This window comes from Adiantum capillus-veneris, chromosome 21 (genome assembly GCF_014529385.1).
Source record: "Adiantum capillus-veneris isolate H3 chromosome 21, ASM1452938v2, whole genome shotgun sequence".
Lineage (NCBI taxonomy): Eukaryota > Viridiplantae > Streptophyta > Polypodiopsida > Polypodiales > Pteridaceae > Adiantum > Adiantum capillus-veneris.
In genome coordinates, this window is record NC_140951.1 from 76,324,596 (window position 1) to 76,342,100 (window position 17,505).

A 17,505-nucleotide genomic window follows, 5' to 3' on the forward strand; every position below is an offset into this window, starting at 1 on the left:
CCATTTACCAGCCATTTTGACTGACACTTTACACAAATCTAGAATGCCTAGCCCCCCTCTTGCTTTAGGCATACAACATACATTCCAAGCAACCTTTGGGATCTTTTTCCCATTCTCTGAATTTCCACCCCAAAGGAATCTCCTCGCAATAGAAATGACCTGCATCAATTCAGTTTTTGAAGGTTTCCAACAGGATAGAAAATAAATTAAAGAAGGCAAAAAATAGTGATTAAGAACAAAAGTTCTAGAAGCCAGATTGGGCTGATATGATAACTACATGTAGACTTTCTTTCTGAACTTATCTACTACCCAATCCCATCTCTGACTCATGGACACTTTAAACCCCATTGGTATGCCCAATAATCTGAAAACCTGAACATCTGGTATCTCCTTGCACCCTGCATTAATCACTGATATGGGGAGGCTGCCATTAGAAGATTTTACACCTGTTTTTTGATGATTGGTAACAGAGCCACTGGCCTTTCAAAAAACATCCAAGAAATCCATAAAAGCATTTGCTGACTCTACATCTGCATTCAGTAAAGCATTAGTCTCATCTGCAAACATTTGAAGGCATAACTCCTTTATAGCTCCTATAATTTTCAGCCCTTTAAGACAACCTTCTGACATTTTCCTGTTGACCAGCCAGCCCAAAGCATCTGAGGCAATTGCGAACATCAAGGGGGCAAGAGGGCACCCTTGTCTAATGGACCTCATAAGAGGGCACCCTTGTCTAATGGACCTCATAAGAGTAATAGCATCAGTTAGCTCACCATTCACAGCAATTCGAGCAAATGCATTTCCAAAGAGAGTGTGCACAAATTTGATAAAATGTCTGCCTAAACCCATGTCATACAAAGACTGAAGAATGAAGTCCCATTCCATTCTGTCATAAGCTTTATCAAAATCTACTTTAAAGAAGAAAAAATCGTGACCATTTTCCATAGCATGTTCCATTCCTTCCCACAGAGTGATAATGGCATCCAATATGAATCTACCTTTAATGAAACCCGTTTGCTCTTGCAGAATCAAGGTGGACATTAGAGGGATGAGTCTTCTAGCTAAAGATAGAGCAAAAAGTTTATAAATAGAAGTCAGACATGTGATGGGTCTCCAATTGCTGAGCTCCTCCCTACTGCCCTTTTTATGAATCAGTTTTACAACACCAGTATTCACACAAGTAGGAAGAGCTCCTTTACTAACAGCTTCTTGCCACACTAGAAGCAGTTATGGTGCAATAAAATCCTTGTAGGCCTGATAGAACTCATTGGGTATGCCATCAAGGCCAGGAGATTTGCCAGTCTTGAGGTTACTAATAGTTTCTTTGATCTCTTCCAGAGTGATAGGTTGGTCAAGGAAGCGTTCTATGTGTGGAGCAACAGTCTTCCCTCTGACCTGGGCAATATATGCTCTTGCCTCTTGAGTTTTCCTATCCCTCTTTGGGAGGCCAGAGAAAATATTAGTAAAGAACTCATGAACAATACTCAGATTGTCTTTGTGAGAGTCAGCAATTTCCCCAGCCTTGTTTTTTAGAAAGGGGATGAAATCTTCAGCCTTTTTTTTTTTAGCAAGCCAAACATAGATTTGGTGGGTCTGTCAATCTTTCCTGCCCAAAACTCTCAAGTGAAAGCAAGGGAACTGTTAGCCTCAAGGAGCTCTTCCTGCTTTAGTGAAACTCTAAGCTCTATAAGTCGGAGAGAGGGAGGGTCAGCTTTGGAGAGAGATTCTTCCAACTGAAGAATCTCCCCTGTGATCATCATCCTTCTTTTAGCTCTAGTTTCTTTAGCTAGTTTCTTATACTTGGTGAACATTTTCTGTAACCTCTGTACAGAAACTTCCCAAGCCTTAGCAGGAGAGGGATAGTAGCAAAAGGACTCTTCCACAATAGTTTGCACTTTCTGCTTGATGTAGGGGATGTTTAAGAGTGACTGATCCAAGTGCGGCCATCTAGCCTTATAGCTGTTATCAGAACTTTGAACTCAAAAATCACAGGTTTAATTATGATCCGACAGCAGTATGGAGGCATCTGTTTTGCATTGTACCAACCATAAGTTTTGCAGAACATTTACAGACACATAAATTTTGTCTAATCTAGCAGCCCTAAAGCAATTACCAGATTGTTTATTTGTCCAAGTAAAACCAGTATTTGTAGAAACATCAATCAAGTTCAAGGAGGAAAGCAGCTCACCCCATTGCTCTTTCTCATATCCTGCAATTACCTTTCCCTGAGCCTTAGACCTGTCTTCTAGCTTTTCAACCATGCTATAATCCCCTGCTATAACAATGTTTGAAGGAAGCATAGAGAGCTCTTGCCAACATTCAGCCCTGGCAGAGATAGAATTAGGTGCATACAGACTTACAATCGTGAAGTTGATAGGAGCAGCCAAAGAGACAGAAACCCAGAATCCTTTATTAGACATTTGCACATTTGAGACCAGCTTGGACCACTTGTGAGATATTCCAATGGCTGCACCTCCTCTTCCTGCATTGTGATTAGTAACATGCCAAGAAAAACCAGCACCCAATCTATTTAGATTATTCAAAAGGTCAGTGTCTTTTGCCTTAAGCTCCTGGAGACAGATATAGCCAGGATGCAAGGAAAGGTCCTGCATCCACTTCTTAAGAACCATAGACTTGGCAGGATCAGTCAAGCCCTTGCAGTTAAAGGAAATACCTGAGAGATTAGAACACTTCATTTCTTACTATTCTTTTGTGGTTTAGCCATGGAAACTGAAGCTCTGGTAAACCCTTCAATTTTCAAAGTGATAGTAGGACTAAGAATTAGCTTCGACTTGCCACGAGAGAGAGAAACATGGATCACCTTTATTTTAATAAATACTATCCCTACTAACCCATGGTGCGACTCAGCTCTAAGTGGCTGTGTGTGCTCGATTTCGAAAAAAAGTCTACTTCAGTGGAATCTTCAAAAGAGACTCTCTCTCTCTCTCCCCCTCTTTTTCCTGTGCGCAGCGCCCACGCGTCTCTCTCTGCCTCTCCCTCTGTCCTCGTGCACATGTATGCGTGTTTTGTCATTCACGCATATAGCACGCTTTCTATATATATTTGGTTCGCAGCATGCATGAGGAGGCATGGGAAGGGGATCCGGTCGAGGGAGGTTCATGGGTGTGGGGAGAGCGTCTCTGCAGTGCAACGAAGAGGCTTGTGGTATCTCTCTCTCTCTCTCTCTCTCTCTCTCTCTCTCTCTCTCTACACAGGGTTCTGTGTCTCAGCTCCTCAGTACAGGGTGCTCTTGTTAAAGCCTCGAAGATGATGGCGCGACCATCTTCCGGAGGGAGAAGGCAAACGGGGCAAGCGAGCGGATGGTAGGAAAAGCAGCAAGGCGGCTTGCAGACAAGGCGGTAGGCGAGAACGCTGAGAGGGGGGGACTGCCTGGCGCATACCTTCCTCCGCGCAAAACTGTGTGTGTGTCTCCCCGAAGGAGGTAGGGAGTGAGGAAGGTGGAGTGAGGAGGCAGGTGCAGACGCGAAATAGGGACGGAAGCACGATGCTGAGTGGCTTTTGTGGGGCGCTGCAGAGGGGGAGCAGCAGTAGGAGTCTGATTTGGATTTTCTTTTTGTCTGTGTGTGGGGGTGGGAGGGACATTCGGACGGCATCTAATAAAGATATGAATTTCTTTATTAGTGAGTGTATGATATGTATATATGTGTGCTTAATTTTCAAAATTAACCGTTAACCTTCACAAGCCTTTCTCTCACACGGATCCTGGAGCTGATGTCCGTCTAGTCTGGCCGAACGAGCCTCCCCCAGCTCTAAGGTTTTGCAAAACCTCTCTCTTTCAGCTTGGAGATACGAGCACCTTACAGAATGAGTTGTTTCTTGGGGTTTACAAAAATGTTCATGAATTAGTAACAACAAACGTGGTACAGCTCTGTGGAAAGAGCGATATTAATATCAGAGATTTGCACGCGGATCGACCAGCAAGATGCAAAGCTATATAGCCGTCACAGTCGGGGGCATGGGGGCTGGCAATCACAACCATCCATCTAGTGTCGATTACTGTGCAGAATATGGCCTTGCAATCATTGGATTGCTGACAACCCAGCACAGAGAATGTCAGACCTCACGCAAACAGTCTACACGCTAATAGGGTGCCACCAAGTCAGCACAAGGAATCTTAAATACACGCTGCATTAAACACGTCAGCAGACGGAATTAAATTTTGAGCTCAGTACACTTCGTAAACTGCTGGGTATGGTCACTGGCCCCCGACTGTGACGGCCGGGAAAGGACTGTTAATGTCCTTTCCCCATAAAACATGCGACCGCATGGCGACCGGCGGGGAGCTCCCGCTGGGAGCCATTGCGGTCGCATGTTTTATGGGGAAAGGACACTAACAGTCCTTTCCCTACACCATAAAGCTTTGGTTGGATCGCTAGACAATCATAATAGAATTTCCATAGGCCGCAGGCTTCAATGGTCTCCATTGAAGCCAATACTAATTTCATCCTGCACGATTTCGAGCCAAGGCTTGGCTTGGATATGATGTCTATACAGACAAACTCCCAAGTGCCAATTGTTGAGGTGTTTATAAGCTCGCAAAGGTAACAGGTGGCTGTGAATGAAATGGAAATGCGGGTTTGTGTCCCACTCATTAAAAACAACCACCTTATTCCAAGCAGTGGAATGTCTGGGATCTTCGGGGATCAATCTTTGTCAAGCACCAAGCAGCTTTGAGAGCACCGCACTATTCTTTCAATTTAATTAACATTGCAAGAGAACGAATTTATCACATCGCAGCTGCACCAGCCTCCCACAGAGCGCCTCTGCAGCCAGGGTACATAAAAGAATGTTGCATGCTCCAAATATTACCTTCCTGGCTACTAGTAGTTCTATCCTTGGATCATGCTGGGCTAAAAATCCTTGGATCATGCTGTCTCAATTTTCAGTAAAGTGTGAGGATGACCTTCATCATGGATGCCTCAAATACCAAATTAAGAAATTCTTTAGAGCATCCGGATCATTTAGAGGATGTAAATATTATGGTGGCTGGATCGATCATTGCTGATTGAGCAAACAAAAACACCATTTCTACAACTTGGTTAATTCAAGGCTAGCAAATTAAATACGTGACAGCTGGAATTCATGCAAAAAGACTAGGGTATTTAAGGTCGGGGTTTATGTCTAAAATGCTAAAAATTTAACCTTTGAAGTTAATTAAGGTGCTGCAATCGTAACCAAGGGTTTTCATTGATATGCATTGAACTTTGAGGGTAGAACTTTGAGATGTACACCTCTATTGCTTAACTTCTCTCGCTATAAAGTCACAGATGAGAAAAGAATTCACATTTGATTTCACATAATAGGAGAAGAAAAAGCTCCTTGTGAGAAAAGTAGTGCTAAAATAAGTTTCTCAAACTGGGTAAACATTCTCATATGTGAAAATCATTCTCAGTGAAATGCTCAAGTGTGACAGAGAGCTTCCCACCTTTTACAACTGGGAAAAACAATTAAATTCACTCTTGAGAATTTTGTAATTTCCCTCATAAGAAAAGTGACCTTAATATGTATATTCATTCAATTACATCACTAATCCCCAAAAATAAAAGTAGTTCCCTACCTTTCAAACACTTACACTACCTCTGAGGTAGTATTAAAAGTTCAAATTAGATAATTAGCACATTAGTTAGGACTAAATGAGCATTATAAGAAGTGCAATGGTAGCTTGAAATCCGAACTTTCTCATTCATCTGTACATCCGCTTCGTGGAAAATTCACTTTTTGTCAACGATTACAAATCCTCAAGAACAGGCACACTAACCTCAAACCTATTAGATCTTTTTTTCCATTGAGTCAAGCTCAATGATTGATGATTGCCTAAATCCACCTTGACCACATCACTATTAAGCAAAAGTTTGGCCGTTTAAAAACTGCATTGATAAAGGAGATTGGATTTACAATCCAAAAGCTAACCACATTTACCAGAATCAAAAAGAAAAGACATTCAATTTACAGTCCAAAAGCTGACCTCATATAATAGAATTGAAAAGGAGGGCTGCAAAAGAAGTAAATTTCCGAAGTATAGAGTTTCCGTCAAATAAAATGTGAAATTATAATTTTTTCAGTGTCAAAAAGTGTGTACAATGGCCTCAGTTTAATTACATATGAAATCTGCCCGAGTAACTCATTTACGCTTTTCCCGCATAATCATATCTTCCTTGTGGATCACATTTACTAGTAACTAAAGAGATCACATAAGTTAATCAAACATACAAATGGAATTGAGGTCCATACCATTGAAAATCTGAGAGCCAACTGATACTAGTCCATCTTCCAAAGCCCAAAATTTTCTATAGGGACAGCCACTGCCAAAATAATAACAAACTTTCCATCACCCAATTTGAGGCAAATTATAGTAAGTCCAATTCTCTTAAACCCAATACGAGAAATCATTGCCTGCTCTTCACCATATAGTCCACAATTTTCAAAACCCATAATGTCTGGGCCCTCTTGTAGAGGCAAGCCCACCTAAACCTGCAAAAACACAAAGTTATGTTGGATGAGGAAAAAACTCAGGGTCATACTTACAGCCATGCACATACCATGAATCTCAGAGTGCATTTCCTACACATGAAAAGGCAATTATGACTAACTTTCTTCTAATGGGAATGGTAGCACAAAGGGCAGTTCAGAGATTAATCTGTGCAGTTCAACTTTCAGATCGTCTTTCTGGTAGCAAGGATAGATAGTTGGCAAACATGAGCCACTTCTCTCACTTCATTTTAAACCATCAAGGTTTAGAAGTTCTTGATCACATGCGGCAACTATCTTTCCTAGAAAGAGAGGCAAGAAAACCCGCAACAAAGCACTTGTACAAGAAATGCTGGCAGTCCTTCATCAAAATGTCTTTTGGGTTACAGCTTTAAACACTTAGTACATAGTTGTATGGGTGGAGTATGGGTGTAAGCTAGAGGGTAAGCACTAATAAAGAACAAAAGAAACAGAGTAGAACCTTGCAGGTAATTGCAACTGACCTCTTGGAATCATGTGTCCATTGAGCTAACTCAGCTAACTTAGCGACACTTTACATTGGCATAGGGGCGGAAGCACTGCTTTTGTCTTCTCTACTCTTTTACATCATCATATATAAACTCGTCCAACTGAGAAATCTTGACCGGCTCATAGAAACCGGGTAGCAGATTTTCAATATCATGGTCAGTGTAAGCGCCTTCTCATAAGACGGAGATAAAGCCCACCAGGAGACTACACGCTCAGCCTGCAAAGGACCGCCAGACAAAAAGCGCCATTCCCATACTAGCCGGGCCTCGTCTAATTGACACCTCCATTTGGAGGTGGGATCAATGGCTCACGATCACCAATTGATAGTGACCGTTGGATTGCCTACGAAATGCAAAAGATTCCCACTTTCTCGGATCCGAGACTTGAACCCACTACCCTCTCCCCCAGTTGATCGTGACTGTTGGATTGCCTACGGAATGCAAAAGATTCCCACTTTCTCGGATCTAGGACTTGAACCCACTACCCTCTCCCCCATGGGATTGACTCTAACCACTAGGCTAACGCGCGCTCGTTGAAAGGTGTGTGGGGGATAAGTTTATAGATCATGGCGTCGCGGACAGGTTTACACCTAGTTCACACCGAGTTCGCACCGAGGTTCACACCAAATTTGGTGTGGTGTGCATGCCCTCCCTAGTTCACACCGTGTTCACGTCGAAGTTCACACCAAGTTCACACCAAATTTGGTGTGGTGCACCTATCTCCGAGTTCACGCTTAGTTCACACCTAGTTTAAATGTCGATCAGACGGCCCGGATTGCACCCGCCTCGTGATTCCTACTGTGGGCCATTGATCCCACCTCCCTGGAGAGGTGTCATTTAGTGACGAGGCCGGGGTAACCGGGTATTGGCTGTGGGCTATTTGGCATTCAAATTTTATAGCGCTAAAATTGCCCATCTCAGTGCATGCAGTATGGCGCTCAACAACAAACACGTGAAATAGCCCGCGAGAGGCCTGCAATTCCCAGCTACAGTTTTTCGCCTACACAATACCTTTTAAAAACCATCATCCTACTGTTTCAGCACAATACTCAGCACCATCTTACATGCTGCCTCCACTACATATTCACCTGCATCTTCTCGACCTCTACCATCAACCTACAGATCATTTTTTCTCTTCACCGATCCCAGCATTTGTTTATATGCGGATCTATCTATTTTCCATGCATAATATATTGTAGGTTGCCACTCCATTTCTTTTCACAGGCAAGGGTATATATGCTGCCAACCCAGCAATGCACGAAGTGGAGATTGCGAACGCCTTCGGCTTGGCACTAGTGGGAGTAAACCTAGCATTGCAGCATTGGCTATCTATGCGGAATTCCATCTTCTTTTCCTTGCGGTCTAGCCATGAAGCAATTGAAGAAATGGAGGAGGATCTGACAGCTGTGGCAATTTATACCATTAGCTGCATCACGACTTGTGCTCATGGCACGTGACGTCGAAAGAACGCAGCAGTAGGAATATGGTACGTGAAACGACGCAGTATCCACTTCTAGCGCACATTCTTCCAATTCACAGAGGGAGAGGACCTGAGGTTTGAGGAGAACCTAAGAATTCCTCGAGCTTGCTTTGACCATGTATGTGCTCTGGTGTCAAAGGAGTTGCAGCAACGACCAATCCCACAACAAATACGAGAAGCTGTTCCAACACGTTCACTGTCCGTGCGCAAGAAGGTGGCAATTTCACTACATTTGTTGGGTGTCGGCGATCCACTGCACAACATGGCAAACCTTTATGGTGTTGGGCAATCCACAGTGTGTCGAGTGTTACGCCAATTTGTGTATGCACTATTGAAACACAAACAAACAATCATATGTTGGCCTAGGACTCCACAAGGTTGGCAAGCTCTAAAGGAGGGCTTTGAGGAGAAACAGGGAATTCTGAAATGTTGCGGCGCAATCGATGCTACGCACATCAACATGGAGTTGCCGATAGGTGATGCTCACACCCACTGGTATGACAGGGATCACAATTACTCGATGATACTAAAGGGTATTGTAGATAGCAACATGCGTTTCTTAGACATCATGTGCGGGATGCCTGGGATGTGCAATGATATCCGAGTTCTCCGAAACTCCTCTATCTATAGATTGGCCCCGCTATCACCTTCGGTCTTCATCAACTAAGAGAGTTCATCATCAGCGATGGAGGATACCTCAACCTACCCTGGTTGGTGATTCCGTTTCCAGTCATAGAGAATGAAGCACAACAACAAACTTTCAATTACAAGCTCTCCAGCACACGTATCATCCTGGAGCGAACGTTTGGCCGCCTCAAGCAAATGTGGGGCTACCTTCTACAACGCGTTCAAAACCTAGATGTGGAGTTTCTACCAAAGTTAATTGTGGCATGTTGTATCCTGCACAACATATGGGTGGACTTGGGAGTGCAGGGGACAACAACTGCAGATGATGAATGGTTGTTGGATGACTCTACAATAGCACCTACCCCACAAGTGCTATGTGGATGCACTAGGGACGTCCTTTTCAAATACATGCGAATATCAGGGTTGCTATGAGCACACTCGCAAGATTCCTTGTATTGTTAACTTCATAATAGGGTTTATTGCAATGTTGGTCTATTTTGAATTTTCATTTGCAACTTTAGTGCCCTTTTATTGTTTTGCAATAGTGTGTTGTGTTCCAGTTTACGAGAGGTGTTGGAGCTCCTGTTGTTTATGAGAGAGAGAGAGAGAAAGAGAGAGAGTACGTGAATTATTTATGGAGGAACTTGTGAAGTACGATATCAGAGAGTACATGAAAATTTTTAGCAAACACTTTAAAACTTGTACAGTAAGATCCTATGTTTAATGTTGGACTTTCATGGGATATTTTATCCATCTAATACCTTCAACAAAATGCAATATAAAATGTCTACTAAACACAAACTTAATTTGTACACTTACTACCTGGTGTAATTGCTACATGCAAATATTGCATAGAAAGCCAATAAAAGAAATTAATCAACTCTATTATGAAAATTGGCTGTTACAACTTGTTCACACTTTGTGCCATACTCATAGAGTTTGAGTGAAAACATTGTAGGCCGATGTCAGAGAGTGACAAAAATGTAGATAAGACTAATGAAAGGTGGACAAGTTCCATATGAGGAAAAACAAAGACAACAAGGACATTACATAACCTGTATGAAAACCTACTCCATGTGAGGGTCTTGGGGTTTTCGAATAAACGCAATGCACTTCGCAATTTCGCCCAAAGAGGAGCAAATTGCATCTGTGCCCTCACGCATTGTTTGAAGCCTGGCATGCTCGATTTCTAATGCTTGGCGGTCTCTAGCCTCCTCGTGTGCATCTCTTCGACGCTCAGCCTCCTCAAAGCGCCTTGCACGACCAACCTCAGACTCCTCGTAGATAGTTTTCAGTCTTTTGGTTGTTTCGACTAGATCCTTGATGGTTCCAGCATGCACTCGCGGACGACGTTTTCGTTTCACTCCCCCTGAGGAGGAGTCCTCGGCAGATCTTGGCCACCCATATCGGTTGGTGTGTGGGCATCTTTGGTGTCATCCCCTACAAGGTAAAAGGTAGCATTTAGCGTACATATACACACACATCACACACGCAAAGAGAGAGGGAGGGAGAGAGAGAGAGAGAGAGAGAGAACGAGAGAGAGAGAGAGAGAGAGAGAGAGAGAGAGAGAGAGAGAGAGAGAGAGAGAGAGAGAGAGCGAGAGAGAGAGAGAGAGATGGACACCATGCTCACCTGTTGGAGCAGTGTCGTCAGGATGGGAGTCGACCAAATTGGCTCCAACATCCACATTGCGATCGCCAGCAAACAATTGAACCATTTTGTCATAGAGATCACTAGGAAAATCATCGGTTGGCAAGCCTTTATCGCGTCTCTCTACTAGAGACATTTGCCAGAAACTGTTCCATCCCAAAGGAATGTGATTCTCATAGTCTCGAATCCTATTGAACATCCCACTAATTTTTTCCCACTTGTTCTTGCATTGACTTTTAGTGCGATGGAGACCACTAGCTTGACAGATGTCTGCGATCGCTTGCCATCGATCCTTTAGCCTAATTAGAAGCCCACCTTCCATGATTTGGACCTCTAGGTCCTTTTTGGCTTCCACCAAGATGATTACCTCGTGTGGACGCCAATTCACACGTCCCCTTGTGGACGTTGCTTTAGTGGGAACTGTCTGACACACATTGAGAGAAGATGGCAACATAGCCGTTGTGGTTGGAGTGGTGTTGGATCCCCCCTCGACAATGGCGGTGTTGCTATCACTTGAGACTGGAATCGGAGCCAACCTTGTCCCGCCACCCACCGCACAATTTGGAGCAATTGGCAATCGCAACTCTGGTGGGTGTGGTTGGAAAGGAGGGTTGGTTGGCAATGCCGAAGTTCCATGGAGTGTAGGACGAGCCGTAGCTAAGCATTGGAGTGAACCTAGCCGACTAGTAAAGACAGATGTTGTCCCTCGAGCCCCGAATTGTATTGGCCTTCCATGGGGGCGAACAAGACGAGGAGCATGCACTGCGACCGCCTGTAGTTGCGATACTGCAGGTGGCGGTGGTGTTTCACAATCCTCCTCCATGAAATGCATCTCGTTTTCCATTTGTGTGGAGGGCACACTTTCTTGAGAGGCATCCAGCCACAAGGAGTTGAGGTCCATGGAGGTAGGTCTTCACCTGCAAATTGTCAAACCCACAACACATTAGGTAAAGAGACTGGTCGGTCCGCCACAGGAATGAATGCACAATCCAAATTTAATAACTTAAATACTCTATATTATGCAATTTATTATTAACAACTACCCCTACCAGTAGGTAGCGGACTGTGCAGGCCCGAATGCTTCTGTGTGTGTGTAGTGTGTGTGAGTGTATGAGAGAGAGAGAGAGAGAGAGAGAGAGAGAGAGAGAGAGAGAGAGAGAGAGAGAGAGAGAGAGAGAGAGAGAGAGAGCCCGAGTTCTAGTAGAGAGCGGACTGTGCAGGCCCGATTGCTCATGTGGAGTTCATGTGGGGGATAGAGAGAGAGAGAGAGAGAGAGAGAGAGAGAGAGAGAGAGAGAGAGAGCCCGAGTTCTAGTAGACAGCGGACTGTGCAGGCCAGATTGCTTCTGTGGAGTTCAATGGGAGAGAGAGAGAGAGGGAGGTAGAAAGAGAGAGAGAAACCTATCAAGCGCGCTCACTGTTGAATGCTTGGGCCGTTCGTCGTGGTACTTGCATCTACAAGTGTTGCGCAATTCCGCCTGCAATTTTATATATGGTGGCCACCATGAGAAGGTAGCCTGTGCGAGGCACTGTGAAGAAGCCTTTCGCGCCACTTTCCAATGCAGTCGTTGCAGCTCCCGATGTGTAGGTCACCGGTAAACAAGTAGTGAGTTACCTTCTCCCCCCAGTCAAGATGCACGGCGGCCATTGTGGGGGGTGGTTCAACCACCCACCAGACTAGCAGCTGCTTCGTCCTTTTTGGCAGTTTAGGCGCCTGTATGGGAAAATACGTGTTATGGGAAGGTCTGCTCAGCGACAGACAGCGGGTCGGCCATGGTCATCAACGAAACCTACAGACCGCGTGCCCGTGTACACACCCATACGCGCGCGCGCACACGAGAGAGAGAGAGAGAGAGAGAGAGAGAGAGAGAGAGAGAGAGAGAGAGAGAGAGAGAGAGAGAGAGAGAGAGAGAGAGAGAGAGAGAGAGAGAGAGAGAGAGAGAGAGAGAGAGAGAGCTGCTTCGTCCTTTTTGGCAGTTTAGGCGCCTGTATGGGAAAATACGTGTTATGGGAAGGTTCGCTCAGTGACAGACAGCGGGTCGGCCATGGTCATCAACGAAACCTACAGACCGCGTGCCCGTGTACACACCCATACGCACGCGCGCACAAGAGAGAGAGAGAGAGAGAGAGAGAGAGAGAGAGAGAGAGAGAGAGAGAGAGAGAGAGAGAGAGAGAGAGAGAGAGAGAGAGGGAGAGAGAGAGAGAGAGAGAGAGAGACTCCTCCAAACCTTCTCCTGCGACGCTGAGAGAGAGAGAGATTTCGACACAGGACACAGAAGGGCGGCTCCCTTCCACTGCAGTCCAATGTGCACACACGGAGAGAGAGAGAGAGAGAGAGAGAGAGAGAGAGAGAGAGAGAGAGAGAGAGAGAGAGAGAGAGAGAGAGAGAGAGAGAGAGAGAGAGAGAAGGGGGGGAGATTTCGGGGGCGGTTATTTTTTTCGGGCTTGCTATTGAAGAAAATAGAAAGTCCCACCACCACCCAATTTCTCGAATTGAAAAACTTGAGCATTGCCGGAGATTCCACACATAACTTCACCTCCACGATGTGGCTGCTCTATTCTCCCATGCCCATCTTTATCAATGATTGTAGAGCTTGTATGTACGCCCACCATAGATTCATCTCATCGGCTGTGTTCCGCCCTAGGTAGTACCTTTGCACTTTCGTTTCTCGCACTGAAACTAAACCCTATATGGGTGCACGTCACAAAAATCTGTATTCTCACTCCTCAACTTTATAATTTCTGAAGGTTGCGCATGCCCACCTTTAGCCAGTCTCCTTAATATATAGTATAGATAGCACGGGGTATTGAATGAAGTATACGTGGTGGGATCTAGGGCACTAGGAGCAATATGTCGCCCATGACATGAGAGGGCGGGAAACTTCTTTTTTATATTATAAAGGGGTGGGATTTCTTGCAAGCAACTTGTCTCAACGGATAGGTTTAGCGCAAAAGTTTCATATGAGGAGGCACCAGGTACAAGTCTTGTGTTTCTTTTGCTCTTTGGACTCGACCGTGCACAAAGGTTTGTAAAGCGGGATGGAATGTGTAGAGATTCCATCTAAAAAGTTGACAAGCCTGCGAGTAGGAGGTAGGAGGCACTAGCTCGAGAAAATTCATAAAATAGGGCATTAGTACAAGGTTGAGAATGTGAGGGTTAGTAAAAGTAAAAAATGTGAGGGTATCGACATAACATGCAAAGTGGACCTGGTTTTAAAAACTGGATTGCAAGGTATATTTGTGGAGCATTACTTTAAAGGGAAGTGGCAGCGTGAGTATTTGCCTATTGAGCAACATGCTAGGTGAGAGGATTGCTTGTCAAATTAGAGGATGGTGTTGCCTGAAGGCTAGCGCACATAAAAGTGGCAGCGTGAGTATTATTTGCCTATTGAGCAACATGCTAGGTGAGAGGATTGCTTGTCAAATTAGAGGATGGTGTTGCCTGAAGGCTAGCGCACATAAAAGAGGGTGTGAGGCCAGGTGCATACATTAGTATAGGGAGAGAAGAGGGCGTTGCCTGCATGCCAACGTAGCTGAAAGAAGACATGAAAGGGTAGGCGTGTGTATGACAAGACATATAACTTCCCTCCCTTTGTGATCAACATTATATTTGCCTTGGGAAGATGCCAAGGGACTGTCGAAGAAATTACTTTTTAAAGTCTTTGCATGGTGGCTCTTTCTCAATCTTATTTTGTCAAATTTGAGGAGATTCCCTCCTCTGTCAACCTTACAGTCGAAAATACAAGGGCCATAAATGGGCAAGCCAGTTGTCAAACACACGCAATAGTGTTACCATGTACATGTGGTAGTGATGTGTGAACACACTTAGGACCGCCGGGGCATTTTTTCCCTCACTAGGAGGTTTTTCCCTCTGTGCATTGTATATACGTCCATTACTATAGGGCTATCTATCTTTCCATTTCACACTAAGTAATACACTCTTTGTCGTGTGCCTTGAGCTTCCTTCAGCTGTGTGTGTTTCCCTTCAACCCTAATTTCAACAATTGGTATCAGAGTAGGTTGCATCCTCCCAGTTTAGCTTGGTTTGCTCAGATTCTTGATTTGGGCCCATTTCGGCCTCTGTTTCCACTACACACAGTGATGCAAAATCAATTTTGTCATTTTGTGCAAACTTTATTTCAGTGCTGTTTTATACATAACAGGTCCCTTATAGTCTTCTACGGGTGGTGCTATAAAGCATGTGTTGTTATCGCCTTGTTTCTCCTCCTTTTGGGCAATTTTCATATCAAGTGTAGTATTTTCCATGGCTGACAACAACACAAATGTGTTCAGGATGTTTGCGTTTGGAATATTGTGCAGGGCATTGATGTACGTCGTGGTTTTGAGGATGTAGGCGATGTTGAGGATGTTCCAGGTTTTGGTGGCAGGATTGTTGCTGCTAGAGCTGTTTCGCCTACGGCTATGCAAGCTCATTGGGATGTAGAAGATATGTAGGCTCTGGCATTGATTGTGTTGTCTGTGAAGCGCACTATTACTCCTCGCATTTGTTCAGCAAAATCTCCAAAACAGGCTTGGGATATTTTGATTGGTCTTTATGCAAGTCACAATGAGGCTAAAATTGCATTGCTGTATAAAGAGATAGAGTCATAGATTATGCATGAGGAAGATGAGATGGACACTTTCCTTGTTGGTGCCAAGGACATCAATAAGCACTTATTTTTGGGCGAAGTCAGTTCAGAAAATTCCCTTATGCAGATTGTTCTTAATGCCTTTCCAGATTCTTACTAGATGTTTGCTAGTTATACTTGGAGACTTATGACCCAAGGAAATCCAGAAGTTGTCAAGTTTGATGCATTATGCACACTGTTGTTGCAAGAGTCACTTTTAAAAAAACAGGGCTACGCAGTGTGCAATTGAACAAGCCTTTATTGTTGCTCAAGAAAAGGTGGTAACAATAATGTAGCCACTTCTCATGGTTCTTCTGCGAGTGGCCACATGATCCTAATGTTTCTGTTGGGAGGAAATTGTTTGAGAATTTTGGTGAAAGGGGAAAAAAGAAGATGTGTTGCCATTATTGTAAAGCTAATGATCACTTAATCAAACAATGTCCTAAGTTGAAGGCAAAAGAGGCTAAGAAGAAAGATGTTGGTCCCACTACAAATGCTTGTTCCACTAAAAATGAAGCTATTGTTGAGTCCTCTATGAGAGAAGATTATGATGTTGATGTTGATGTTGATGCAGAATGGGCGATGTCGTGCAGCTCCGCTCCCATGCTAAGAAAGATACCAAGAAGATGCAAATGAGCTTAATTGAATCTTACTTGATTAATGATCATTGTTCAAAGCTTGATAACAAGCTAATTTTACGGTTAATGTATGCCAGATGTGGCTTTAAAGGGCCAACAGATGTCTTCATGATGCTAAAAAAGAGTATGCTTAAAGTGATTACAGATGGGAGTTTATGATCTAGAACTGTAGTGCTTGAAGTTCTTACCAGAGTATCTTTACGGCTCGTCGATTGGAGCTACGGTGAAGAAGTTATGGCACTTTGAAGTTTAAGTCGATGCAATTCCGTACCGGATTGAGCAACTGTAGCTAAGCGGATAGAAATGAAGTGAATGCATGGTCTTGAAGTGCTCACTTAGTGGAGCACATCGGTATTTTTAGATCAACAATCGGAGTTACAGTTACCAAGATATCGCTAGATTAAACTTCCCCGGGGCCTAGTTTCATGCCAGGTCAGTTGCCTCGATCGGTGTGCCATCGGGGGATTTTATAGCTCAGTATGGTTTGTATCCATCGCCTCAATCGGTGTGCAATCGGGGGGTTTTACAGCCTCAATAGGGTTTGTATCCATTCTATGCATCTTGAGAAGTTCAAACAAATTTATGGCTCGTTAGACCGACTCCAGGTTGATGAAATAATATGGGTGTCAGTTGCCGGCACTGCTGAGCTAGATGATTTTTGGCTATTTTCAGCATATGCAAAGAAGGACAACCCTCCAAATGCAATCACGTACGCTTGTAGCTTGAAGGAAAGTGACACCATGCAAAACATTGACATGGGCAACAAAAATCACGATGATATTGTCGATCAGTCAGGGGCTGCTGGAGAAAGATGTTGTGCTTCGCAATGCTTTGGTCGATATGTATGACAAATGTGTTGTCCCTTGAGGGGAACCGGTCGCCCAAAAGGCGTAAGGCTGTCCATAAACTTGAAATGGCCGCCCAAGGTGGGAAGTGGCCACCCATGACCTCAAGAGGAGGGGTCGCCCATGGGATGGCCACCCAATTAAAGAAATGTTTTTTTTTTAGTGTGGACAAGGAGGGAGAAAAAGAGAGAGGGCAACGACGAGGCAACGATGGTGCCCCATTGTTGCCGCTCTTCAAAAGCATGATAAGTTGTTTTTTTATGGGGGAGAAGTGAAAAAGGTCATGCACCGTGGAGAGAAAGAAAAAAAGGAGGAGAAGAAGAAGAGAAGAAGAAGAAGAAGAAGAGAAGGAAAGAATGGAAGCAGAAGAAAAAGAAAGAGGAAAGAAAGAAGAAGAAGAAAAAGAAGAGAAGGAAAGAAAGAAGAAGAAGAAAGGGGAAGAAAGAAGAGGGGAAAGAGCCATGGCAAGGAGGGGGCTCTCACTCGGATTCGGCCGCATTAAAGAAGAACGATCTCTCTCTCTCTCTCTCGCTCTCTCTCTTTTGGGAGTTTGAAGCAACAAAAGGGAACAAGTTGAGATGTCAAGAGCGGAAAGCAAGGGATAGGAGTTTGAAGTTATGTG

At 44.2% G+C, this 17,505-nt stretch overlaps 1 pseudogene; it reads right to left on the reverse strand.

Annotated features, from left to right (window-relative positions):
- Positions 1-11,027: 11,027 nt before the first annotated feature.
- LOC147431178 (uncharacterized) lies at positions 11,028-11,674 on the reverse strand (annotated as a pseudogene).
- Between the last annotated feature and the right edge of the window lie 5,831 nt (positions 11,675-17,505).